The sequence below is a fragment of the Cetorhinus maximus genome, chromosome 19 (assembly GCF_964194155.1).
Source record: "Cetorhinus maximus chromosome 19, sCetMax3.hap1.1, whole genome shotgun sequence".
Taxonomy (NCBI): domain Eukaryota; kingdom Metazoa; phylum Chordata; class Chondrichthyes; order Lamniformes; family Cetorhinidae; genus Cetorhinus; species Cetorhinus maximus.
Window position 1 is genome coordinate 6,361,831 of NC_135897.1, and position 25,720 is coordinate 6,387,550.

Below are 25,720 nucleotides of genomic sequence, written 5' to 3' on the forward strand. Positions count from 1 at the left end.
GTGGCCAGGCACTGGTGTGCCTACACGCCCATGTGGTGACCTTCCGCCTTCAGGCCCTTCAGCGATACCTTTAGGTAGAGCCTCCGCTGAGATGCTGTGCCCTGGCGAAGTATTTCTTACACCAGGTGCACAACGTGAATTATGATGTGCAGCTCCTTTGTGGCTCCTTATAGGCATTGCCTGTCTTTTACCAGAACCTGATCAAAGTCTGGAACATGGTCGCCTCGCGACGCAACTCTCCACTGTCAGGAGTAGTAGCTATCGTCAGAGAGCCACTACTCAGGAATCCGCCCTTCTGCCCATTTCAGCGGCTGGCGGAGAGGATGGCTGTGGCTGCCGGGGTGACTAGGATCGGGGACGTGCTAGGTGGCGGAGGAGTGGACAGGAGTTGGCGCACTGCACGTCTGTGGATGTGCCTCTCGTGGCCAATGCCATTCAAGACCTTAGGACGGTTGTGCTCGGCTCTGATATCATTCTGGGTCTTGAGGTGACGCAAGTGCGCAGTGGTCTTTCATCCAAGTTTACCCCTATTTGGATGGAATTTCACATTGGTCCCAAACCCCGAACCCTCCCTTGGGAGCCGGCACCCTGCAACCTGAGTCACCATGCGGAAATGCTCTTCGCGTCCTTTAGCATGAGGTTTAGCAAGCAGAGGCGTTCCCTGTATGGGCTGCTGCTGTACACCCTTCACTTCCTTGCCCTTGCCTGCCGCCTGGACATGCCCTGGTGTGCCTTGTTGCTGTCCATTGGCAGAGGTCCTCAGTGGGGAGCCCTCTATGGGGGTGTCGTCCCACTTGCCATTGGGGACCTGGGGTGGAGGGTGCTACACGTAGCAGTCCCATACAAGCATAGGTTGTGTCGGTTCACGGGGTCCCAGGATACCTGCCCCTTTTGTGGTCTTGTGGAGTCCATGGACCATGTCTATGTTAATTGTTGTAGGCTGCACCCCCTTTTCAGCTATTTAAAAAATCTTTTACTGTTGTTTTCTTCGCTCTTCAGTCCCACGCTCCTGATCTACGGGCACCCAGTGTGGAGGGGGCTGAGAGGGAGGAGGACCACCTCGTGAACCTACTCCTGGGCCTGGCCAAGTTGGCCATTAACAGGTCCATGCAATGGGTGATCTAGGGGGTCGTCCAACCCGACTGTCTGCCCCTCTTCCACGGCTATGTTCACGGCGAGGTGTCCCTGGAGAGGGAGCACGCAGTGTCTGCCAGCACTGTCGAGGCTCTGTTTGGCTCTGTTTGGCTCTGTTTCACTCTGCCAGGCTCTGTTTGGCTCTGTTTCACTCTGCCAGGCTCTGTTTGGCTCTGTTTGGCTCTGTTTCACTCTGCCAGGCTCTGTTTGGCTCTGCCAGCCTCTGTTTGGCTGTTTGGCTGTGTTTGGCTCTATTTGACTTTGCTAGGCTCTATTTGGCTCTGTTTGGCTTGTTTGGCTTTCTTTGGCCCTGTTTGGCTCTGCCAAGTGCTGTTTGGCACTCCTTGGCTCTGCTTGGCTCTGTTTGGTTCTGCCAGACTCTGTTTGCTTCTGCCAGGCTATATTTGGCTTTCTTTGGCTCGCCTGGCTCTGCCTGGCTCTGCCAGGCTCCGCTTGGCTCCGTTTGGCTCTGTTTGGCTCTGTTTGGCTCTGTCAGGCTGCTTGCCTCTTTTTGGATCTGCGTGACTCTTTTTGTCTCTGCCAGGCTCTGTTTGGCCCTCTATGGCTCTGTTTGGCCCTCTATGGCTCTGTTTGTCTCTGCCTGGCTCCGTTTGGCTCTGCCAGGCTCCGTTTGGCTCCGTTTGGCTCTGTTTGGCTCTGTTTGGCTCTGCCAGGTTTTGCTTGCCTCTGTTTGGCTCTGTTTATATCTGCTTGGCTCTATTTGGCTCTGCCAGGCTCTGTTTGGCTCTGTTCGTCTCTGCCATGCTCTGTGTGGCTCTGTTTGGCCCTGTTTGGCTCTGTTTGGATCTGCTTGGCTCTGTTTGGCTCTGTTTTTCTCTGTTTGTGTCTGCCTGGCTCTGTTTGTCTCTGCCTGGCTCTGTTAGGCTCTGTTTGGCTCTGCCAGTGTCTGTTTGGCTCTGGTTGGTTCTGCCAGGCTCTGTTTGGCTCTGTTTGGTTCTGCCAGGCTCTGTTTGGCCCTGTTCAGCTCTGCCAGGCTCTGCCAGGTTTTGTTTGGCTCTGCTTGCACTGCCAGGCTCAGTTTGGCTCTGCCAGGCTCTCTAAGGCTATGTTTGGCTCTAACAGGCTCTGACAGGCTCTGTTTAGCTCTGTATGGCTCTGCCAGGCACAATTTGGCTCTGCCAGGCTCAGTCTGGCTCTGCCAAGCTCCCTTTGGCTGTGTCTGGCTGTTTCTGGCTGAGTTTGGCCCTGTTTGGCTCTGATTGGCTCCGTTTGGCTCTGTTTGGCTCTGCCAGGCTCTGTTTGGCTCTGTTTAGCTCTGCCAGGGTCCCTTTGGCTGTGTTTGGCTGTGTTTGGCTATGTTTGGCCCTGTTTGGCTCTGTTTGGCTATGTTGGGCTCTGTCTGGTTCTGTTTGTCTCTGCCTGGCTCTGTTCAGCTCTGTTTGGCTTTGCTAGTGCCTGGTTGGCTCTGCCAGGCTCTGTTTGGCTTTGTTTGTCTATGCAAGTCTCCCTCTCGCTCTGTTTGGCTGTGTTTGGCTGAGTTTGGCCCTGTTTGGCTCTGTTTGTCTCTGCCTGGCTCTGTTTGTCTCTGCCTGGCTCTGTTAAGCTCTGTTTATCTCAGCCAGTGTCTGTATGGCTCTGGTTGGCTCTGCCAGGCTCTGTCTGGCACTGCCAGGCTCTGCCAGGCTCTGTCTGGCACTGCCAGGCTCTGCAAAGCTCTGTTTGTCTCTGCCAGGTTCTGCCTGGCTCTGCCATGCTCTGAAAAGTTATGTTTGGATCTGAAAGTCTCTACCGGGCTCTGTTTGTCTCTGTTTGGCTCAGCTTGGCTCACTTTGGCTCTCCCAGGCTCTGTATTGGTTCCCTTTGGCTCTGTCAGGCTCTGTTTGGCTGTGCCAATTGCTGTTTGGCACAGTTTGTCTTTGTTTGGCTCTGTTTGGCTCTGCCAGTATCTGTTTCTCCCTTTGGCTCTGCCAGGCTCTGCTTGGCTGTTTGGCTGCATTTGGCTCTGCCAGGTGCTGTTTGGTTCTGTTTGGCTCTACCAGGCTCTTTTTGTCCTCACCTGGATCTGTTTGGCTCTGCTTTGCTCAGTTTGGCTCTACCAGCCTCTATTTGGCTCTGTATGGCTCTGTTTGGCTCTTCCAGGCTCTGTTTGGCTCTACTAGGCTCTGTTTGGCTCTGCCAGGGTCTGTTTGGCTCTGCCATGCTCCCCTTGGCTCTGTTTGGCTCTGTTTGGCACTGTTTGACCCTGTTTGTCCATGTTTGTCTCTGATTGGCTCTCTTTGGCTCTGTTTCGGTCTGTTTGGTTCAGGTTGTCTCTGCCAGGCACTGCTGGGCTCTGTTTGCCTCAGTTTGGCTCTGCCAGGCTCCGTTTGGCTCTGCAGGCTCTCTTTGACTCTGTTTAGCTGTGTTTGGCTCTGTTTGTCTCTGTTTGTCTCTGTTTGCCTCTGTTTGGCTCTGTTTGGGTCTGTTTGGCTCAGATTGTCTCTGTCGGGATCTGTTTGGCATTGTGTGGCTCTCTTTGGCTCAGCCAGGCTCTGGTTGGCTCTGGTTGGCTCTGTTTGGCTCTGCCAGGCTCTGTTTGACACTGTCAGGCACTGCCAGGCTCTGTTTGGCTCTGTTTGGCTATGTTTGTCTTTGCCAGGCTCTGCCATGCTCTACTAGGCTCCAGCAGGCACTATATGGCTCTGTTTGGGTCTGACAGACTGTCTGGCTCTGTTTGGCTCTGCTAGACTCTGCTTGTCTCCATGTGGTTCGGTTTGGCTCTGTTTGCTTCTGCCAGGCTCTGTTTGTCTCTGTTTGGCTCTGCCAGGCCCAGTTTGGCTCTTTATGGCTCTACTTGTCTCTGTTTGGCTTTGCCAAGCTCTGTTTGGCTTTGCCAAGCTCTGTTTGGCTCTGTCAGGCTCTCTTTGGCTCTGCCAGTTTCTGCCTGGCGCTGCCAGGCTCTATTTGGCTCTGCCAGGCTCTGTTTGGTTCTGCTGGGGTCTGTTTGGCTCTGCTAGTCTCTATTTGCCACTGTATAGTTCTGTTTGGCTCTGCCGGGATGTGCTAGGCTCTGCCAGGCACTGCCAGGCTCTGTTAGGCTCTGTTAGGCTCTGTTTAGCTCTTCCAGACTCTGTTTGGCTCTGTTTGGTCATGTGTGGCTCTGTTTGGATCTGCTTGAGTCTCTTTGGCTCTATTTGCCTTTGTTTGGCAATGTTTGTGTCTGTTGTGCTCCATTTGTCTCTTCCAGGCTCTGTCAGGCTCTGTTAGGGCCTCCTTGGCTCTGTTTCGCTCTGCCAGGCTCTGTTAGGGGCTCCTTGGCTTTGTTTGGCTCTGCCAGGCTCCCTTTAGCTGTGCTTGGCTGTGTTTGGCTGTGTTTGGCTGTGTTTGGCTGCGTTTGGCCCTGTTTGGCCCTGTTTGGCCCTGTTTGGCTCTGTTTGTCTCTGGCTGGCTCAGTTTGTCTCTGCCTGGCTCTGTTAGTCTCTGTTTGGCTCAGTCAGTTTCTGTTTGGCTCTGCTTGGCTCTGAAAGGTTATGTTTAGATTTGCTTGGCCCTGCAAGGCACAGTTTGGCTCTGCCAGGGTCTGAGAGGTTATGTTTGGCTCCGCCAGGCTCTGCCAGGCTCTGTTTGGCTCAGCTTGGCTCACTTTGTCTCTCCCAGTCTCTGTATTGGTTCCCTTCTGGCCGGTCAGGCTCTGTTTGGCTGTGCCAATCTCTGTTTGGCACAGTTTGTCTCTGTTTGGCTCTGCCAGGACCTATTTGGCCCTCTTTAGCTCTGCTAGGCTCTGCTTGGCTGTTTGGCTGTTTTTGGCTCTACCAGGTGCTGTTTGGCTCTGTTTGGCTCTGCCAGGCTCTGTTTGGCACTGCCAGGCTCTGTTTGTCTCTGCCAGGTTCTGCCAGGCTCTGCCATGCTCTGCCAGGCTCTGAAAGTTTATGTTTGGATCTGACAGTCTCTACCAGGCTCTGTTTGGCTCTGTTTTGCTCAGCATGGCTCACTTTGGCTCTCCCATGCTCTGAATTGGTTCCCTTTGGCTCTGTCAGGCTCTGTGTGGCTGTGCGAATCACTGTTTGGCACAGTTTGCCTCTGTTTGGCTCTGTCAGTATCTGTTTGGCTCTCTTTGGCTCTGCCAGGCTCCCTTTGGCTATGTTTGGCTCTGTTTGGCTGTGTTTGGTCCTGTTCGGATCTCTTTGGCTCTGTTTGGCACTGCCAGGCTCTGTTTAGCTCTGTTTAGCTCTGCCAGGCTCTGTTTGGCTCTGCCAGGTGCTGCTTGGCTCTGTTTGGCTCTATTTGGCTCTGCTTTTGTCTGTTTGGCAAGGCTTACATCTGCATGGTTCTGTTTGCCTCTGTTTGGCTCTCTTTGTCTTTGCCAGGCTTTGTTTGGCTCTGTTTGAATCTGCCAAGCTCTGTTTGGCTCTGTTTTGCTATGTTTGGCTCTGTTTGGCTCTGCCAGGTGCTATTTGGCTCTGTTTGATTGTGTATTGCTCTGTTTGGCTCTGCCAGGCTCTGTTTGGCGCTGTTTGGCTCGGTTTGGCTATGTTTGGCATTACCAGGCTCTGTTTGGCTCTGTTTGGATCTTCAGGGCTCCATTAAGCTCTGCTTGGCTAAGTTTGGCTTTGTTTGGCTCTGCCAGGGTCTGTTTGTCTCTGTTTGGCTCTGTATGGCTCTGCCCAGCTCTGTTTTTATCTGCTTGGCTCTGCAAGCATCTGTTTGGATCTGTTTGGCTCTTCTTGACTCTGTTTGGCTCTCCTTGGCTCTGTTTGGCGCTGCCAGGCTCTGTTTAGCTCTGTTTGGCTCTGCCAGGCTCTGTTTGGCTCTACCAGATGCTGCTTGGCTCTGTTTGGCTCTATTTGGCTCTGCTTTTGTCTGTTTGGCAAGGCTTGCATCTGTATGGCTCTGTTTGGCTCTCTTTGTCTTTGCCAGGCTTTGTTTGGCTCTGTTTGAATCTGCCAAGCTCTGTTTGGCTCTGTTTTGCTATGTCTGGCTCTGCCAGGGTCTGTTTGGCTCTTTTTGGCTCTGTTTGGCTCCGTTTGGCTCTGCCAGGCGCTATTTGGCTCTGTTTGGCTCTGTCTGGATCTTTTTAGCTCTGTCTAGCTCTGACAGGGTCTGTTTGTCTCTGTTTGGTTCTGCTTGTCTCTGCCAGGCTCTGTTTTGCTCTGTTTGGCTATGTTTGGCTCCGTCAGGCGCTGCTTGGTTCTCTCTGGCTGTTTTTGGCTCTGTTTGGCTTTGCCGGGCTCTGTTTGGCGTTGTTTGGAACTTCCAAGCTCCGTTAAGCTCTGTTTGGCTATGTTTGGCTCTTTCTCTCTCTGCAAGAATCTGTTTGGCTCTGTTTGGCTCTGTATGGCTCTGCCAGCCTTTGTTTTGCTTTGTTTGGCTCCCTTTGGCTCTGTTTGGCTCTGGTTGGCTCTGTTTGACTCTGTTTGCCTCTCCTTGTCTCTGTTTGGCGCTGCCAGGCTCTGTTTAGGTCTGTTTGGCTATGCCAGGATCTGTTTGTCTCTGCCAGGCTTAGGTTGGCTATTTCTGGCTCCGTTTGTCTCTGTCAGATGCTGCTTGCCTCTGTTTGGCTCTGTCTGTCACTCTTTGGCTCTGCCAGGCTCTGTTTGGCGCTGTTTGGCTCCACTTTTCTCTGCTTGGCATGGCTTGTATCTGTCTGGCTCTGTTTGCATCTTTTTGAGTTTGTTAGGCTGCGTTTGGACCTCCAAGGCACTGTTTGTGTCTGTTTTACTCTGTTTGGTTCTGTTGGGCTCTGTTTGGCTCTGCTAGGGTCTGTTTTCCTCTCCTTTGCTCTGTTTGTTTCTGCCAGTCTCTGCTTCATTCTGTTTGGCTATGTTTGGCTCATTTTGGCTCTACCAGACACTATTAGTCTCTATTTGGCTCTGCCAGGCCCTGTTTGCCTCTGTTTGTCTCTGTTTGGCTTTGCCAGGCTTTGTTTGGCTTTGTTTGGATCAGCCAGGCTCTGTTTGGCTCTGTTTGGCTATGATTGGCTCTTTTTGGCTCTGCCTGTCTCTGTCTTGCTCTGTTAGACTCAATTCGGCTCTGTTTGGCTCTGCCAGGCTCTGTTTGGCTCTGCCAGGCTCTGTTTGGCTCTGTAAGTGTCTGATTGGTTCTGTTTGGTTCTGCCAGGCTCTGTTTGGCACTGTTTGGCTATATTTGGATCTGTTTGGCTCTGCCGGGCACCATTTGGCTCTGTTTGGCTCTGTTTGGATCTGCCAGGCTCTGTTTTGCTCTGTTTAGCCCTTCCAATGCCTGTGTGGCTCTGTTTGGCTCTGTTTGGCTCTGCCAGGTGCTGCTTGGCTCTGTTTGGCTCTGTCTGGCTCACTTTCACTCTGCCAGACTCTGTTTTGGCGCTGTTTGCCTCTGTTTGGCTCTCCTCTGCTCTGTTCGGCACTTTTTGCATTTGTATGGCTCTGTTTGGCTATGTTTGGCTGTGTTTGGGCCTGTGAGGCTCTGTTTGGTTTTCCCGCCTTCCCGTTGGGCCCATGCGCTGACTCGTGCTGTTTGCACGGGCCCCTCAAAATCGCACAGAATTGGCAAGTTAAAGGGCTTAATGAGCCCTTCAATTAATGTCAGGCGAACTGATTGCGCCCGCCCACCGAAATATCGCGATGGCGGGCGCTGACGTCGGCATACTCGAGCGAAGTCAGTGTGTGTCATTCTACGTGCTGACATGTGGGCTACGCCATCTGCACAGCAGCTGGAAAATTCTAGCCAATGAATCTGGGATAATTCTAAAAAAATGAGCCAGACACAATTTTGAGACAATAAAATGTTGTTTGAGAAGAAGATAAGGAAGCAAAACATGTCAATGCCTGATTTCTGTTTTAAAACTATTATGAGAATACTTTATTGGACTGAAAAGTTTCTCCAGACAACCTGAACAAGATAAGATGGTAGCTATTGCATGTATAAAATGGTATGATGTAAGGATTAGGAGTAGGAGAAAAAGTTAGAGAAAGAGGACACAATAGACAAACTGTTTTAAGGGAAGTGAATTTGATCATCTGGCCATCAACCGAGACATTGGAACTGCACAGTGGAAGACAAGCAAGTATCTAGACACAGAGATCCCCATTGACATGGAATAGTTAATATGGCCTAAAGAGTAAGGAAACATTTTAAATGATCAAGACCATAGAGAAACTGACCTCAAGTGAACCTTAAGATGATCATGGTCAAGGAAAAAACAACCTTAGAGTAAAACTATGCGGAATCTATAGTTGAGGCAATTGAAGGGTAAGGAGAAATATTACATAACAACAATTTACCACAAGATGGATACAGGTAAAGGGAAAGCTGGAAAAAGGCTAATAGATGTATTACTGACTATATTAATGTGCCTGTGAGCTACAAAACATAAGACCACAGGATTAACACTATGATTACAGACAGAGTTAAGCGGCTCCCAGAGAGAATCGCCACTGGAAGTGAAGATACTGAGCCATTGAAAGATAGGATAAGAAGATGCATTGTAGAGTTGTGTAGACAGCTTAACGAATTGAGGTCCGATGTGGGGCAGTAGCAGGAGATGGTGGACTGGAAGGAGCGGCGGTGAGGTGGCGCCTACCCAGATGGATTCAGATCAGGGAATTCATTTCACAGGAGTGGTCATTAAAGAAATGTGTAAACTTATGGAGCAGGATCTTCTGGTTGGCGAGCGGGGGGGGCGAGGCCTGCTCGCCAACGTGTAAAATGATGCTGGATGACGTCGGGTGGAACTCTCGACATCACCCCGTGTCATTTCAATTTTCAGGTCGGCGGTGGCGCAGCAGGATCAGCTGCGCACCTGCCGACTTGTCAACGGCCTATTGAGGCCATTGAAAAACTAATTAAGGTAATTAATGGACCAGACCGTCCAACCTTAAGGTAGGCGGGCAGGCTGGGAGCCCTGGCGGGCTTCAGAAAAAGCATGAAACCTTATCAATGGGCGGGATGAAGTTTCATGAGGGTATTTAAATTTTTATCAAATCTTTCAATAAAAGTTATGGACATGTCCCAACTCATGTGACAGTGTCACATGAGGGGACATGTCAAGGAAATTTTTTTATCATTTCTATTAAAAATTTTAATTCTGAGCCGATCTCCCTGAGGCAGCACTTAGCCTCAGGGAGACCTGTGCGCTCTTTTGCGTGCATGCGCGAAAGAGCGCACTCGCGGCTAAGGGAGTCCCCACCCCGCTCGCACAGGGAGCACATAGCGCTTCCTGGCATACGTCATGCTGGGCAGGCCTTAATTGGCCCGCCCATGTAAAACAGGTGCGCCCCTGTTTGGGAGTGCCGATCGGAGGCGCGCCTGCCCGCTCCCACTCCCTCACTCCGCCCCCCACCCCCCCCCCCCACCCCCTCCCCTCCCCCCCCACGATGGGGGCAAAATTTTTCCCACAGGGATTAAACAGAAATTTCACATTCCCTACCGCCCACAGAGCTCAGGGATGTGGAAAGGATGAACCAAACTTTAAAAACATCAATAGCAAAAGCAATTCAAGAGACAGGGAGTAGCTGGGCAACAGTGTTGCCCAATATTCTGATGCGCCTTAGGGCTACCCCAGGCAGGACTGCCGGGTTCACCCCCCATTTGAACTAGTGACAATGAGAGCAGTGCAGTTACCCGAAAGAATTATAGTAGAGGAGTAGATGACAGAGTCATAAAATTCCTCATGGCCATTCCCCAAGAGCATCACCCAAACAGGGCCTTCCTGAATAGCCATAGGTTTGAGTCCCTGGGAGTATACAAAGGGGGATAGGTATACCGCATAGGATCACACGGGTGTCTCTCTAATGTGAAGGACGCAATACTGATGAGCACCAGAGATTGTTGTAAGGAATCAAGAAACCATATTGTGCGCTCCTGCCGAACACTAGAGGTATTTACGAACACTAGTAGAGTTACATTCACCACGTTGCCAATTCAGGAAGCATTCAAGGCCATTCAGGTATCCTCAACCCAATGGTGTTTTATGATGAGCGAGGCTGAGTTCCTCGATGGGGACCTAATCTGTGCCACCAACTCAAGTCTCTGTCTACAGGTGACTGATTCTTTTACCATAGGGGACTTTTATCTGCCAGGCAGAACCACAGAATATCTGTTCGTCCATGGTGGGGTGAAACACTATTTGCAGGCAAGACCTCTGGTAAAATAGCATGCCTAGCTATGCTTAAGGCTACAAGGATAGCACAGTCGTATGTAAGAGCCTCCAGGGAAAAAACTGTCTGGGGGCGTGTGCAAGTGAACTTAGCTACTCAATCAGCCAGGAGATTAGCCCAGTCAGCTATGACCCACGCTACGGACAGAAGGTTAATGAATTGGAAGATATTCAGGGTGGGCATGACAATAGCAACAGGGATCATGCTTTTATGGGCTGTCGGGCTTTGTTGCCACCAACGGAAAGTCTGGAAAAAATTTCTTCAAGCGCCGGCAGTAACAAAACAGCGGTGTGCATCAGTTCCCCAGCCCATGCATCAACCAAGGAGGAAGACAGAGGAAAGAAATGTTAGGTTATATAGCCAGGTGGTTGAGAATTCCTCTGGCGGTCTGACAACTGGCCATCCGAAGGACAAGAAGGGGAATTTTCAATCGAAAGTTTGGCCAGCATGGGCATTGCCAAGGGCCAAAAGGGAGAGATGAACATTGGACATAAGACACAAACAGTCTTAAGTTACAGAGGCAAAGGTCAGAGCCCATGTGTACGTGTCTTGATTCTGATTGGTAGTACAACCATGTATAAATACTTTGAATGTGATTGAATAGTGTAATCATGTATATATACTTCAGAATGATTAGATAGCATAATCATGTGTACAAACTCAATAGGGTAGAGATAGTAGAGCACTGCCTCGAATGTTTGAACTGCGTTTTCAGCCAGTCCGTTTGAGGAAGGGTGGTACATGCAGTTTTCACATGACTGATACCGTTGAGGCTGATAAAACGTTGAAACTCAGCACTGATAAATACCATGCTGTTATTGGAAATGACTACTTCTGGTAGTCCATGAATGGCAAAACTCTGACATAGTTTCTCAATTGTAGCACCCGACATTGGTGACTGCACCTCATATGTGTCCAAACATTTTGAATGGGCATTGACAATGAGCAGAAACATTGTTCCCAGGAAGGTTCCAATGTAGTCAATGTTCAACCGCACCCAGGGTCTACCTGGCCACCCCCATGGCTGTAACGGAGCTGTCACTGGCAAATTTTGCAGTTGCTGACATTGTCCACAATGCTTTACCAGACTCTTTATTTCGCCATCCATTCCTGGCCACCATAGACAGCTACCTGCTATGACCTTCAATCGGGTAATTCCTGAATGGGAGCTGTGTAGTTCAACTAAAAGAGGCTCCCTTCCCTTTGGAGGAACTATCACTCGTGCTCCCCACAGTAAGATGCCACCCTGACTGGTCATTTCATGCCTTCTGTTGAAGTATGGTTTCATTTAGTCAGATACCAGCTCCTGTGACCAACCATGTAGTACTTGTTCTTGTACTTGAGATAGGACTGGGTCCTGACTTGTCCAGTCTCTGATCTATTGAGCACAGACCGGTGAGGAATCTAAGAAATTTAACAGCAAAACACGTTCCTGTGGAACTGGGATGTGTTCATCATTATCATGTAAGGGAAAATGACTAAGGGCATTGGCGCTTGCGATTGGATTGCCAGGCCTATGCGCGAAAGTGTATTTCTATGCCGCCAGAATTAAGGCCCATCATTGTATTCTTGCTGAGGCTATGGGTGGTGTAGCCTTGTCCTCAATAAACAATTCTAGCAATGGTTTGTGATCTGAAACAATTGTAAAATGACAGCCACGTAAATACTGGTGAAATTTCTTTACACCAGAGATGATGGACAGGCCCTCTTTTTCTATCTGTGAGTATCCCTTTTCGCTGTGGTGAGCATCCTTAATACGCAACCTATTGGCCATTCTGTGCCGTCGTCAATCCGATGAGAGAGCACTGCTCCCACTCCGTGGGGAGATGTGTCACATGTCAGCACCAATTCGTTTGTCTGGTCATAATGCATTAAGAGATTGGACAAGTGCAACAATAGGCTGCCATCCTACCAGTGTTGACTTCGATGCAATGACATGACGGTGCTATCACCTCAGACTGAAGGCGGATAGACTCCTCCTTCGTGCCTTGTAACCTGAGGAGTGCAGAAGATATCCCTTGCCAATGTTCCTGAGCTTGTCTTTGCAGCTCCAGCAACCGAGATAGAACCGAATCCAGAGGCTCATCATCTGACTCGGACTCAGCAGATTCCTGGCCTCCAGCTGTCCTTGGGGCACCAGCAGCCTGGGATATCCTCCAAGTGCTGGCACCCTGGGATGTCCCTGCCTTCACCTGTTGTGGATCAGACTGTGCTCACCAGATTGTGACCCTGAGGCTACTATAGAACTAGGTCTCACAAAGGTATGTGTCGCTGGGCTGGCAGAGGGCGTGGGTGAGTGCTGTGATGGGTCTTCAATGAGGGTGTCATTAGGTTCTTCTTCTGAGGTGTCTTTGGGTCTTGAGTCGAGAGCCTGGCTCGTGGATGCCCTGGGATGCTCCCCAGATGTGCTCGTGAAAGAAAGGAGAGATGATTCGTGCATGGCAGGGGAATGCAAAACAGGATACATCACTCACAGTCTGGTTGTCTGATGGATGTCACACTGCAGGATATTCACTTGGTTGAGCACTGCTGACCTCACCGTCAGCACAGGAACGGTCCACATCCTCGCTTGCTAGGTGTCTGAGGTCAGTCAGGACCTCAGTTTGTCAATTCCACCCCCAGTCTGGGCCCTTTACCTTTTGTTATGATCCAACTTGTTCTGCATGAAGGCAGATGGAGAGAGTGGAAGCAGGATGCCTGCAGGCCAGATGAGAAGGATGCCTGGCATGTGTGGATGGTGAGTGGTTCCATGGACAGGATAAGGGCATGATCTGCAAAGGAGATGAAGATGTATCTGAGACAGTGAGTGGTGATGTCCCTTGAGCTGGCAGTGAGTGAGATCCTGTGGATGTGTGATGGGTTTGTGAGTGTGTGAGTTGAGAGTGACGAGAAGGGTAACTTACACTGGCAGAACAGAAGAGATCATTCATCCTCTTCCTGCACTGGGTGCCTGTCCTCTTTCATAGGGTGTTGGCACTGACCACACTGCCACCACCTCCCATGCTGGATTTGTCACCTTGGATGAGGTTATTTTCCCAGAGCGGGGGAAGAGGACTTCGTGGCGGGTGTCATGAAGATATTAATGTATATAATATTATTGGAAATTATTTTAAATTGGGCTTGAGGTAGGGTCTGTGTCTGTGTCTGTGTCTTAATTGGATTAAAGATAACTAGTCTGGGTGCTTTGATGTACGGTAATTTTGAGATGTTAAGCAGTAGGATAGAGTACATTTATATTTCGTAGAATAAACCATTGAAAGACTGAGGATGAAATCTTGCACCTAGCTAGGAGGCACCAAGCAATATGTTTATATTACTAAAAAAGCTGGAGGGCCCGGTGAAACAATGAGAATTTGCATTCCAAGGGAAGGCTAGGTATATACAGAAAAGAGTTGTGTGTGTGTAAGTCAGAGGCATGTAACATCTAAGCTGCCTGTAAGTCCTATAACAGTGCAAAGGAGCCAAATTGAAAGGAACCTCATTTTGAATTCATAGGATAAAATGCGCTTTGCTTGATTTCTGTTTAAGTCTATGAGTTATTGTTGCCTTGGGAAAGATTTACCTGGGAGTGGTTACTTTGGGGGTATGTTTAATAGTTATTATGGTAGTAATTTATAGACACATGTATGTGTTTAATTTCTTGTTAAATTAATAAATGTTTGATTAATTTATATAAAAAACCTCTTGAGGCTTGATGGTTTCATTTCTGAATTCAGAGTTGCATCTCAAACATACCAATTGAAAATATAGGTTATGACAGTTGTTTAAAGTTTCCCTCTGGGATTTTAAATAACTTTTACCAACTGCTGTGTCGTAACACTGGGTCTCCACTGCATCCTGTAGATGTTTGAGAGAGGTGTCACTGAATTTGGTGGCAGCATGTTTCTTCTCTTTGGAAGCCATGAATTTTTAACCAGATTTTGCTCCCTTGGAGCATACTAGCTCTGTGCAGGGGCACCCTTTAAATATGGTGCCCGGGTTACAGAAGACTTGAGCTCACGTGGGGTGAGTGAATCAGAGGCTGCCCCATCAGCAATTTGATGTGAAGCCCTTGCCTCTTAATTTTTTCCACCAGGCTGTGCATGATATGGGGTGTTAAAGCTGCCATTGTTGTCAGCTGGTCAAACATTAATTTGCCCGCCTGCTTTTGGAATTTGCCAATTTCAGGGAAAATCCTGGCCATTGATTTAAAGAAAGTAGTTGTGGAAATTGCAAATATGTGAGCCATAATCTTTCAAAGCTCTATCAAATCAGAAATTGTAATTTTAGGTTGGAAAATTGCAAATGTAACTCTATGATTTAAAAAAAGTTTAGAGAGAGAAGCCAGGAAATTATAGACCTGTTTGTCTAACTAATGTGGTTTGTCATTGGAATCTATAACTAAGGAGAGAGTGATTGAGCTGTTTGAGAAATTTGAGCTGATTAAAGAAAAACAACATGAATTTGCAAAAAGGGGAGATTGTGTCTCATGAATCTAATTGAATTTTTCATGAAGTAGCTAAATAGTTGACATGGGAATGTCGATGAACACTACATTTACAACAATAACAACAACTTATGTTAAAGCAACTTTACTGAGATGAATAAAAAATAACATTTACATACGCTTCATAAAGTATGAAAAAAGCATTTGATCTTGTTCACCACCAAAAGTGAATAGACATGTTGCTGAATTGTGACATTGACAGTAAAGATGTGAGATTTACCCAGAGCCTGTAGGATCAGGCTAGAAGATGGACAATCAGATAGGTTTCAAGTGAAGGGAGGAGTATGACGAGGCTGTGCACTGCCACCAAGATTATTTAATCTGTACACAGAACAAATATTCAGAGAATTAGATGTACTTCCAACGGTAATAATTGGAGGCAAGAACCTATCAAACTTGTGGTACATTGTTGATATAGTGCTACTTATAGAATCAGATGACGCCCTACAAAATATCAGGTAAAATATATAAGTTTAGAATATAAATTGAGTATGAACACCAAAAAGCCAAAAACAATTGTAAATAGAAGGAATACATTAGAAGAAACTAAAGTAAAGATTGAAGTTGATGGTGTCGCTCTGGAGCAAGTAGATAAGTTTGTCTATTTAGGACAAATGATAACAGAAGATGGTAGATGTGATTTGTAAGTTAGAAGATAAATGCAGTAATTGTAGCTTTAAGGAGTGTAATGACTGTAGCGTTAAGACTTATTGTGTTATATACGATCACGTGACAGTGTGACTGAATCAGGTCTAAGTGCAGGGAACCTTAGAAAGTGGGAGTTATTCTTGTAGCTGTGGAGCTTGATGGAAGCATGTAACTGCTGCTGCAGCCTGGAAATAAAGGTTGATGTTTTTAATGAGAAAACTGTCAGGAAAATCAAGCCCCAAAAAATAGAGATAGCCAGAGTAATTTTATTTGGGTGAAGGATGTGTTGATAAAGAAAACGCAAGTTTGCAACAAAGACAAAAACTCATAAGATGCTACATTCTATCCATCTTGCTGTATGTCTCATAAATCTGGACAATAAGTAAAGATCTGTAGAAGAAAATAGAGGCCTTTGAAATGTGGTTGTTGGGATGTATGTTAAAAATTCCATATACAGACTGTACAACCAATGAAGAGGTACTTGAAATAGTAAGAGTGAAAAGAACTCCAAAAAGTGACATCCAGAAAAGAAAATGTCAATATTTTGACCATTTGATCAGAGCTTAAAAGCTACAGAGATCTCTTCGAGAGGGCAAAGTGGTGGGCAGCAGAAAGAGATCTAGGTGTAGTTGGATGGCTTGTGTCACAGAGAGGTTGCAGGAGAGCTATAGTGGATGTGTGAGGATGGTACAAGACTAAGGACAGTGGCATATCATGACAGCAGAGCTCCTGGCAAGAGTAGCTACAAGCAGCAGCAGCAGCAATGTAGTGAAATGTCTCAAGGTGGTTCAGAGGAGAATTATAAAATATATGACACTGAGCCATATAAGGAGATATAAGGTGAGATGACCAAAAGCTGGGTCAAAGAGGTAGGTTTTAAGGAGTGTCTGAAGGAGGAAAGTGAGGCAGAGAGACAGAGCAGAGTAGTAAGGTTATTCCAGAGGTTGGGGCCGAGGAAACTGAAGCCATGTCCGCAATGGTGGAGCAAATAAAATTAGGGAGGTACAAAATTAGAGGTGAACAGATATCTCAGAGGGTTTTGGGGCTGGAGGAGATCACAGATTTGGGGAGGGGCAAGGGATTTGAAAACAGGGATGAAAATTTGAAAGTAAAAACATTGCTTGTCTTAGAGCCAATTTGAAAGTGAAAACATTGCTTGTCTTAGAGCCAATTTGAAAGTGAAACCATTGCTTGTCTTAGAGCCAATGTAGATCGGTGAGCACAGAGATGGATCACGGAACGCGACTTGCTGTGAGGTAAGACATGAGCAGATGTTTGGATGATCTCAAGTTTACAGAGGGTGGAATGTGGGAGAATATTGGGAGAGTGTTGGAATAGTCGATTCCAGAGGGGATGAAGGCATGAATGCAGTTTCAGCAGCAGCAGATGAGCTGAGACAGGAGAGAGGTTGAGCGATGTTACAGAGGTGGAAATAAGCAGCCTTAGTGATGGCATGAGTATGAGGTCGAAACTCTTTTTAGGGAGCTCTCTTAGGATCAATTGTGACACCAAGGGTATCAACAGACTGGTTTAATCTCACACTGTTACCAGGGTGATGAATGGAGTCAGTAATTAGGAAATGGAGTTTGGAGTGGGGACCGAAAACAATGGCCACAGTTTTCCCTGTTTAACTGGGGGAAGTTTCTAGTCACCCAACACAGAATGTCAGATAAGCAGTCTGATAATTTAGCAACAATGGAGGAGTCAATAGAGGCCGTGGTGAGATAGAGCAGAGTGTTGGCAGTGTACATGTGAACATTGACTCTGTGCCTTTGGGTGAGTTTGCCGAAGGGCAGCATGTAGACAAGAAACAGGATGGGGTCAAGGGTCGATCCTTGGAGGACACCAGAGGTAATGGTGCAGGAGCAGGAAGAGAATCTTAACGGTTTCAACAAGATCACCTCCCAATCTTCTGCAGATATGTGAAGATCCGAGGGATTGTTTACCTTTTCCCAGGTCACGTAGGATGTCATTTGTGACTTTGTAAGTCATGTTTTGGTACAATGGCAAAGTCATAAACCTGATTGAAGGAATTCAAACATGGGGGAGAATTTTATACCTTGTAGGCAGGAGCGCACCCAACCTGAACGGACATGAAAAAGCAGGAGAGCAGGAGAGCAGCCCCACTAGAGCTGTACCTTGAGTGTCCTGCCATCCATTCTTAATTAGCACTTTTCTTAGATAATATCACCACCTTCAACACCTCTTTGATCCTTTTGTCTGTGACATCTTTTGATTCTCTGCTCCTACCACTGCTTGCTTGTCCCTACAACCACCCCACCCTCAACTTCTCTCCCCCCGCCCCCCACCTTAAACCAACTTATATTTCAGCCCTCTCCTAACTATACTCAGTTCTGTTGAAGGGTCATGTGGACTCGAAACGTCGACTCTTTTCTTCTCCACCGATGCTGCCAGACCTGCTGAGTTTTTCCAGGTAATTCTGTTTTTGTTATGAAAAAGCAGGAGATGATGTCAGGTGAGCGTCCCGATGTCATCCCACACACGAGCATCCTTCAGGTTGGCAGGAGTGCGCGGGTGTCAGAGCCGCGCCCGCCAACAATTAAAAGGCTGTTTAAGGCCAGTAAAAAGGCAATTGTTCATGATTTTACATTGCCTGTGTGATTTCACACTTGTTGCACAGGCAAAACAAGCAGGTGGGCAATCCACTTTTAACAATGCCCCATCCAAGGGCAGGATATAAAGGGTTAGAGGCATTGCCATTGTGAGTAGTGAGGAGTTTAGGAGATAGTTTGCTGCTGGTTGCTTATTTGGACTTGACAGCTTCACCTTTGTTCTGAGCTTCAGTCTTAGCAGCTCCAGGCTTCATTTCAGGACTCATTGGTGTCTCCAACGCCCCTGGAGGATTTTGACCGTGTGGGCCCTTCCAGGTATAAGACAGCCTTCTGTCACCCTGATAATGTGGATTTGTGCTCACTGCTGGAGGCACCTCCTCTGGGGAGAAAGAGAGGGGCAGAAGAGAGAGGAGGCCAGGTGTCCCTATGCAGCTTCCAAGGGAGTGACCTGTGGGAGGAAAGGCGCAGGCACAAGGGGTGCAGGGCCAGCAGGTAGCCCAAGGCATATAGGGCCACAGAAGATGCCACTATCCTGCTGCCAGGGCTTACAGGCGGCGATGCAGCTACCTCAATATGTCCGAGGTGCAATGTTGAAGGAGTATCCGCCTCTCCAGAGAGACAGTGACCTCCATTTGTCAGAAGATTGGCCCTGAGATCAGCTCCCACCATGCCAGTGGCTCTGAAGGTCATGGTGGCCCTCAACTTCTGTGCCTCCGGCTCTTTCCAAGGGTCAGTGGGAGATCTTTGTGGAGTCTCCCAGTCATCTGTCCACAGTTGTGTCAAGCTGGTGACAGATGCTCTGTTCAGGCGGTAATGACATTTATTCATTTCTGAATGGACGAGGCCAGCCAGGCTGATCGAGCCAGAGGCTTTGCAGTGATTGCTGGGTTCCCCCCACATCCAGGGTGCCATTGACTACACACATGTGGCCATCAAGGTGCCAGCGGATCAGCCGGGTGCCTTTGTCAACAGGAAGGGTTTCCACTCCATGAACGTCCAGGCAGTTTATGAGCACAAGATGCAGATTCTGCAAGTCTGTGCACGGTACCCTTGCAGCTCCCATGATGCTTACATCCTCAGATACTCACAGGTGCCAAGGCTGTTCACTGCTCCAGCCTGACTGGATGGATGGCTGCTGGGTGACAAGGGCTGTCCGTTGACTAGGTAGCTTATGACGCCTCTTTGCTACCCAAGAACAGAGGCAGAGCAGCATTACAAAAGGATCCATGCCTCCACAAGGGTGATGGAGAGGACCATAGGTCTTCTGAAGATGCAATTCCGATGCCTGGACTGTTCAGGGGGTGCACTGCAATACCCCCAGCGCGGGTATCACTGATAGTGGTTGCATGCTGCACTCTCCACGATCTGGCACTGGCAAGGGGGGACCCACTGGAGGAAGATGATATTGAGGCAGCTTCACAGGCCACAGAGGATGAATCCAGTGGTGAATCAGAAGAGGAGCCCAGTGAGGAGAATGGTGAGGACATGGAGGCAGACATCTGCATCCTTCAGGGAGGCAGGGACACCAGGGGCACCTTGATCCAGCGCTCCTTCAGCTCGGCTGCCAAAGATCTGCTTTCACCTCATGCCAGGGGTGCCGCCTCCATCCTGAATGTTTGAAATGACCATTTCCGTTGAACACAAAGCCAACTCAGTGCCTGTGCAATGAAGTTTAGAACCACTCACATCCAGCATCAGATACTGGCGTGCCCTGTCCTACAAAACCAGTGAATCATACTCAGGCCATTAAGCCAAAAGCAAAATTTATATCACGTTGACACTCACATAACTGAACATAACCATATATGGTGTTAATGGTCACAGCAGTAAACATATTATCAAAACGTGGCAGAACAGAAGATCACCCGTGAACTGTCCATCTTGAGCTCATGGTGCCTTTAACTTTGCGTGTGCTGTGTCTTGTTGCACCCCCACCACGCCCACCCCCCTCTCCACCCGCCCCCTCGCTGGCAGCAGCATTGGAGGCAACCTGCTGACTCTGCTGTCTTGTGGGCCTTGATGACCTTGGTGGTCATCCTCTGGCCAGTGGAGCCTGTGCTGACCCCACCTGGGAGAGAGCAGTCAGTGCCACAGCTGGCATCTCGCCAGTCATCGCAGCCTCATCAGATGCCATGGTCACTGGCAGAGGGGCTGTTGCCGTCATCCAGAGCGCCCCGAGAGGAGCCTGCAGGGAGGACAGGCAGGTTGTGCGTGAAAGTGAGGTCGCTCTGGACTGCCCTGCTCGCTATTGATGGATGGGCACCTAACTGGGATACTGGGTGCCTCATCCATCTCCCACACAGGCACAAACTACCTGCGGTCAATGTCTGGTCTCCAGCAGTCCCCTGACTGCCGACACCCTGGGCACTCTCTGCCACCGCCTGCCCCTGAAGCGAGTATGAAATGCCCTCACCGCTGTGCACTGATATTCTCGCTGACGATCTAATGCCCACCGAGGTGCTGGTATCTGCACTGGTGCCTGGTTCAGAAAGGGGGTGTGACGCAGGTGCATTTTAAGCCCCGTGGTCCTCTGGTGTCAAGGGTGGCCCTTCAGAGTCCTGCGTTTGAGTGTGAGCTTGAGAATCTAAGGGAGAATGACGACATGTCATTAGTTAAAGTCATCACCCTGTCACTGTGCATGCCAGGTGCCCCTGGTGAGACAATGGGGATCTGCATCATGGTGCCATCATCTTTCAATGATCAATGGGGATTCCAGGTTTGAGGATCCCATCAATGAAGAAACTACACTAGAATGGTTGCACAATCCAAATCTCTCACCTCTGTGTACTGCACTCTTACCTTAACCAGAGACCCTGCCTCTCCACGGCTGGCTGACCGAGGTGGGTGGTGGGCCTCCAGCTCAAAAGCGTCCATTTCAAACCTCGTCATGATTTGGAGGTTTGGAGGGCCTCCAGCTTTCCTTAACCTCTCGATGGTGTCATGGTTTCTCTTTTCCTGAAAGGACAGAGGAGCATTGATTAGTCCACTCTCTACCTGCAGCGCCATTGCAGCCTGGCCAACCCCAGCTGAGGGACACCTTGCAGAGCACATCCAAATCATAGCCCTCGAGCCGCAGGCACTCAGTCCAACCAGCCAGGGCTCACTCCCTTGGCCAGCTCCGGTGTCAGTGACAGTTGGCACTCAGACTCTAACGCCCTTGAGCTCCAGGGAGGGATGGCCAGACGTTAACACTTCTCCACCCTGATCCATGCCAACTCGGTACTCATCCTTGCCGAGTGCCGCAGCTCGTTGAACCTTTTGCGGCACAGCACCCATGCGCTCTGCACAACGTCATGGCTGCTGACCTCGACTGCCACCTCCTTCCAGGCTTTTTTGGTCAGGTTGTTGTGGCCTCCTCCTTAAATCCCTGGGTACGAGAGTGTCCCGCCTGACACCAATGTCCTCCACGAGGACCGTGGGGCACTCGTCTAAGAAACGGGGGGCTCAGTGCCCACTGAACTTGCCCTCATGCCTGATGTTTCCAGCGCTGGTGAGACCATTGTTCCAGTCTCCTGGACCGACTCCAACGATTCTCCACTGGCAGCCTTCAGGGAGCTGCCTTCGCTGGTTTTATAGCACCCTCCGGGTCACCATTGGACCCGGCACATGACAGGCTCCTGCCCCTGCCCGGCCCTTCCCGACCATTGAGGAGAGGCGTTTCACGCTGGGTGGGTGTTAATTGGCCATCCAGCATGAAAGCGCGTTTGCAATGCGACCGCGTCCGGGAGCGGATTCCACATCTGTTTCCTCTCCCGCCGACTTGGCTGACACGCCAAGCATGGAACTCAGGCCATGGAGTTCTGGGAAAGATGGGAACAGAGTTGGGAGATGGCGACAACATATCCAGGACTTTGGGGCTGAGAGTGAGGTTGGAGATGGGAGGGCATGTTTCAAGGAAGGTGAGGTCAAGGGTTATTTTGAGGACAGGGTGAAGACAGCAGGTTTAAAGGAAAGAGGGACAAGACCTAGAGAGAGAACTGTTTACAATATCGGCAAACATGGGGCAAGGAAGGTGATCAACCATTTAGTTAGAACTTCCAGGAAATGTTTGATAATGTTCTGCATAGGAATCTGCTGGCTAAAATTAAAGCTCACAGACTTGAAAGCAAATTATTCATCTACTAAGGAGATTAGTTCAGCAGCAAAAGACAAAGTGTAACTAAAACGGTTATGTGCTCAACGCAGAAGGAAGTGACTAGTGTTGTCGCCCTGCAAGTACCTGTACAATAGATGTTGGATGAACAGGTCTATAATTTCTTGGTTTCTCTGCCTCACGTATCCATGTGACGGAGGAATATTTTTTGGCTGCATTTGTGCAGGTGTTTTATGTTTTTGGTTATCTGGTTCGCTTTGTCTGGCGAACGCTAGGTGCGCCCTTGATATTAACACGTTAGTTGGTACTTGAAACATTGTAGGCAGAGAGACCGATTAACTGAACAAACACTGGTGGTTTATTGTAACTAAGAACAGAGCACGAACACCATGTGTGCTTCTTCAATCACCTCCAGCTCTAGACTTACAGTTACCACAGAAGCCCACACAGTGTAGCAATTGGTCAACACAGTCACATGATCAATTAACGACATTCTCTTAAAGGTACATAGCACTTCACTTTACCACAAGGCATTAATGGCATGATAGTTAAATATATTTTATGAAATCCTAATAGATTTCAGTGCAAGAATCACTAATATATTGCTTCATTATTAACTAAAAATTCTTCATCTTTATGTTTCACAGGAGCTTTTGACGAAACAGTTCAGCTCCACACCATGGGATCCCGGTACAAATGGTTCCTGCTCATGCTCGCTATTACAATTTGTGCTGTGCTGTACAGATTCTCCAAGGTGGACACTTATCAGTCTGTTGGAAACGATATCTTGGAAATAATACAGATGAGAACGGAATCTGAGAGAAATGTTCCAAAACGAATCATGGAACCTGGGATTATGTTTATGGAGACATCTGACAAAGTTGAGCCAACACCATTGGCGGCATGTTCAGTGGAATCTGCTGCTCGTTTAAACCCAGACAAACGTGTCTACTTTTTCATGAAAGGATTCAGTGGCAAATTATCACAATATCCACAGCCTAATTATACTGGCATTCCATTGCTGTCGGCAATAAGTAACGTTGTCCTTCTACCCTTGAATCTCACTAAACTGTTTGAAAACACTCCTTTGTATGAATGGCATCAAAAGGTAACCAATTATCAGGAACATTTCTAATGACCAAATTTGTTGTAATTGTCTTTTTGAAAAATAACATCTCTGACACAATATAAACGTTTTGTCATTAATCCTGTGAGACTCAGCTTAAACAAAGTACTGAGTGGAGTGATAAACCGAGCCATGGCCACAAAGGGCAGTGTCATTTTCTGTTCACTTTATTGAGTCAAATTTAAATTTAACAAGATTTAGTAACTAAATTTAATAGAAAATTCACTATCCAAACAGACACGAACACAGTTTGGTGTGTACAGCTCAGAGAATCCAGCAATGATCAGCTCCTTAATCTGTGGATGTTCCTTTGCACACATCTGTGCTCTTCTTTTCTTCCTTATAGATGATGTCTTCATCGCCACCATTGGCTAACAACCCAGGTGGGCCCAAAGCTCTCCTTATATCCACCCCTTGTTGATTTTTGTTTCTTGGTTTTCCTGCATTGTTGTTCAAACCTGCCAACCCCACCGTGTCTCCTGGCGCCGAATTTTCAGTTTGACGAGGAGGGTCGGGGGGGCCTGCATGTCTGCGCGTAAAATGATGCACGGTGAGGTCAGGCGAGCTTCCCGACATCTCCGCGCGCCATCATAATATTTCGCTGGGCAGGTGCGCGATGAAGTTCAACCCGTGCCTGCTATTAATTAACGGGCTAGTTAAGGCCCTTGATTCATCAATCGATGCCGATTTTTAGGTGTCCATGCGATCTTCGGGTTGGCGCACGGGCGCAATGGGCAAGCCGGTAAGAGACTTTCTTATGAATCTCATCTACAGGTGGGATAAGAGGGCTCAGTGGGTTCATCAATCTGCTTTGTGGAGTATTTATTGCAGTAAGTATTTTAAACTTGCCTGCGTGATCTGCAGTAGTTCAGAACAAATTCCAGCAGCTTTCTCTGTACTTTGAACCTTCAGGTCAGCGCTCTGCAGTCGGTAATCTTTAGCGGGACTGCAGCTTGCCGGGTGTGGGATCTGACACGTTCACTGGAGGCAGCTCCTCTGAGGAGGAAGGGAGGGCTAGAATGAGGAGGAGGCCAAGAGTGCAAATTCAGCGTCAAGGGGATCCACCTTTGGGAGTACAGGTGCAGGCAGATGCCACTATCCTGCTGCCAGGGTATACAGGCAGCTATCTCAATATGTCTGAGGTGCAGTGCCGAAGGAGGCTCCGACTGTCAAGGGGGACAGTCAACTACATCTATCAGATGATTGGCCCTGAGATCTCCCCTAACTGTGTGAACGGACACGCCATGCCAATGGCTCTGAAGGTCACAGTTGCCCTCAACTTCTATGCCTCTGGCTCTTTCCAGGGGTCAGTGGGTGACCTTTGTGGTATCTCCCAATCAGCTGTCCACATTTGCGTCAAGCAGGTTACAGACGCTCTGTTCAGACGGGCATTGACCTTCATCCACTTCCGCTGTGACCAGGCAAGTCAGACACAGTGAGCCAGAGGCTTCGTGGCCATTGCTGGCTTCCCCCGTGTCCAGGGTGTTATAGACTGTACACATGTGGCCATCAAGGCACCAGCAGGTGAGCCTGGTGCCTTCGTCAACAGGAAGGGCTTCCACTCCATGAACGTGCAGATAGTGTGTGATCACAGGATGCTGATTCTGCAAGTCTGTACAAGGTACCCAGGCAGCTCCCACACCGCCTACATCCTCAGACACTCCCAGGTGTTGGAACACTTCAGTGCTCCAGCCCGGCTGGATGGATGGCTGCTGGGTGACAAGGGCTATCCCTTCATAAGGTGGCTCATGACGCCTCTCCACCATCCAAGAACAGAGGCTGAGCGGCGGTACAATAGGAGTCAGGGCACCACAAGGGCTGTGGTGGAGAGAACCATCAGTCTTCTCAAGATGCGCTTCCGATGCCTGGACCTCTCAGGCAGCGTACTCCAGTACCCCCCAGATCGTGTGTCACTGATGGTGGTAGCATGCTGTGCTCTGCACAATCTTGCGCTGGAAAGGGGGGAATGCAGTGGACAATCAGTGACACAGCGTCTGAAGCTGCCAACGATGAGTCCAGCACTGATTCTGAGGACGAGCACGCATAGGAAAATGATGAGGGGGTAGACGCTGATCCAGGACTACACCAAGGAGGCAGGGACACCTGGGAGTCTTTAATCCAATGAACCTTCAGCTAGCTCAACACAAATAGATCAGCAGGACCAGCCTTGCCTGGTGCTTCCATGCTCGGCACCTAAGTGCTCAATCTGCCAGGTCATCAGCAGGAACTATAGCTGAGCCTGGCCGCCTACAGTCCTACAACGCTCCAACGCATTATGAGCATTATTCTCCTAAAAAAGAGAGAAGACCATTCATTGCGGCAATTTGCACATGGACTCTGCACGCGCACGCTGCACCCCAACTAGTGGGCCATATCAGGCCTCCAGTGCCTCCTCTCCCCGCTACTGCAGATCATTCACGCAATGATAGTACGACTGCTCCCAACCCCCAAACCAGCCTCATGCTGCGTGCATCACTGCTGCGAACACACAGGGCTGAATTTTCTGGCTGACATGCGGGTGGCGGAGCCCGCACGTCAGCGTTTAAAATGTCGTGGAGCGTCCCAATGTCAACGGGCGCTATTGCG

General features: G+C 48.9%; 1 pseudogene across 1 annotated transcript in view; it reads left to right on the forward strand.

The window, feature by feature from the left end:
- Positions 1 to 25,720, forward strand: part of LOC144694129 (alpha-1,4-N-acetylglucosaminyltransferase-like) — a 62,508-nt pseudogene that overhangs the window by 13,284 nt on the left and 23,504 nt on the right. The window contains exon 2 of the transcript XR_013579649.1: positions 22,656 to 23,116. The product of XR_013579649.1 is annotated as an alpha-1,4-N-acetylglucosaminyltransferase-like (transcript). The remainder of the gene's footprint in view (positions 1 to 22,655; positions 23,117 to 25,720) is intronic.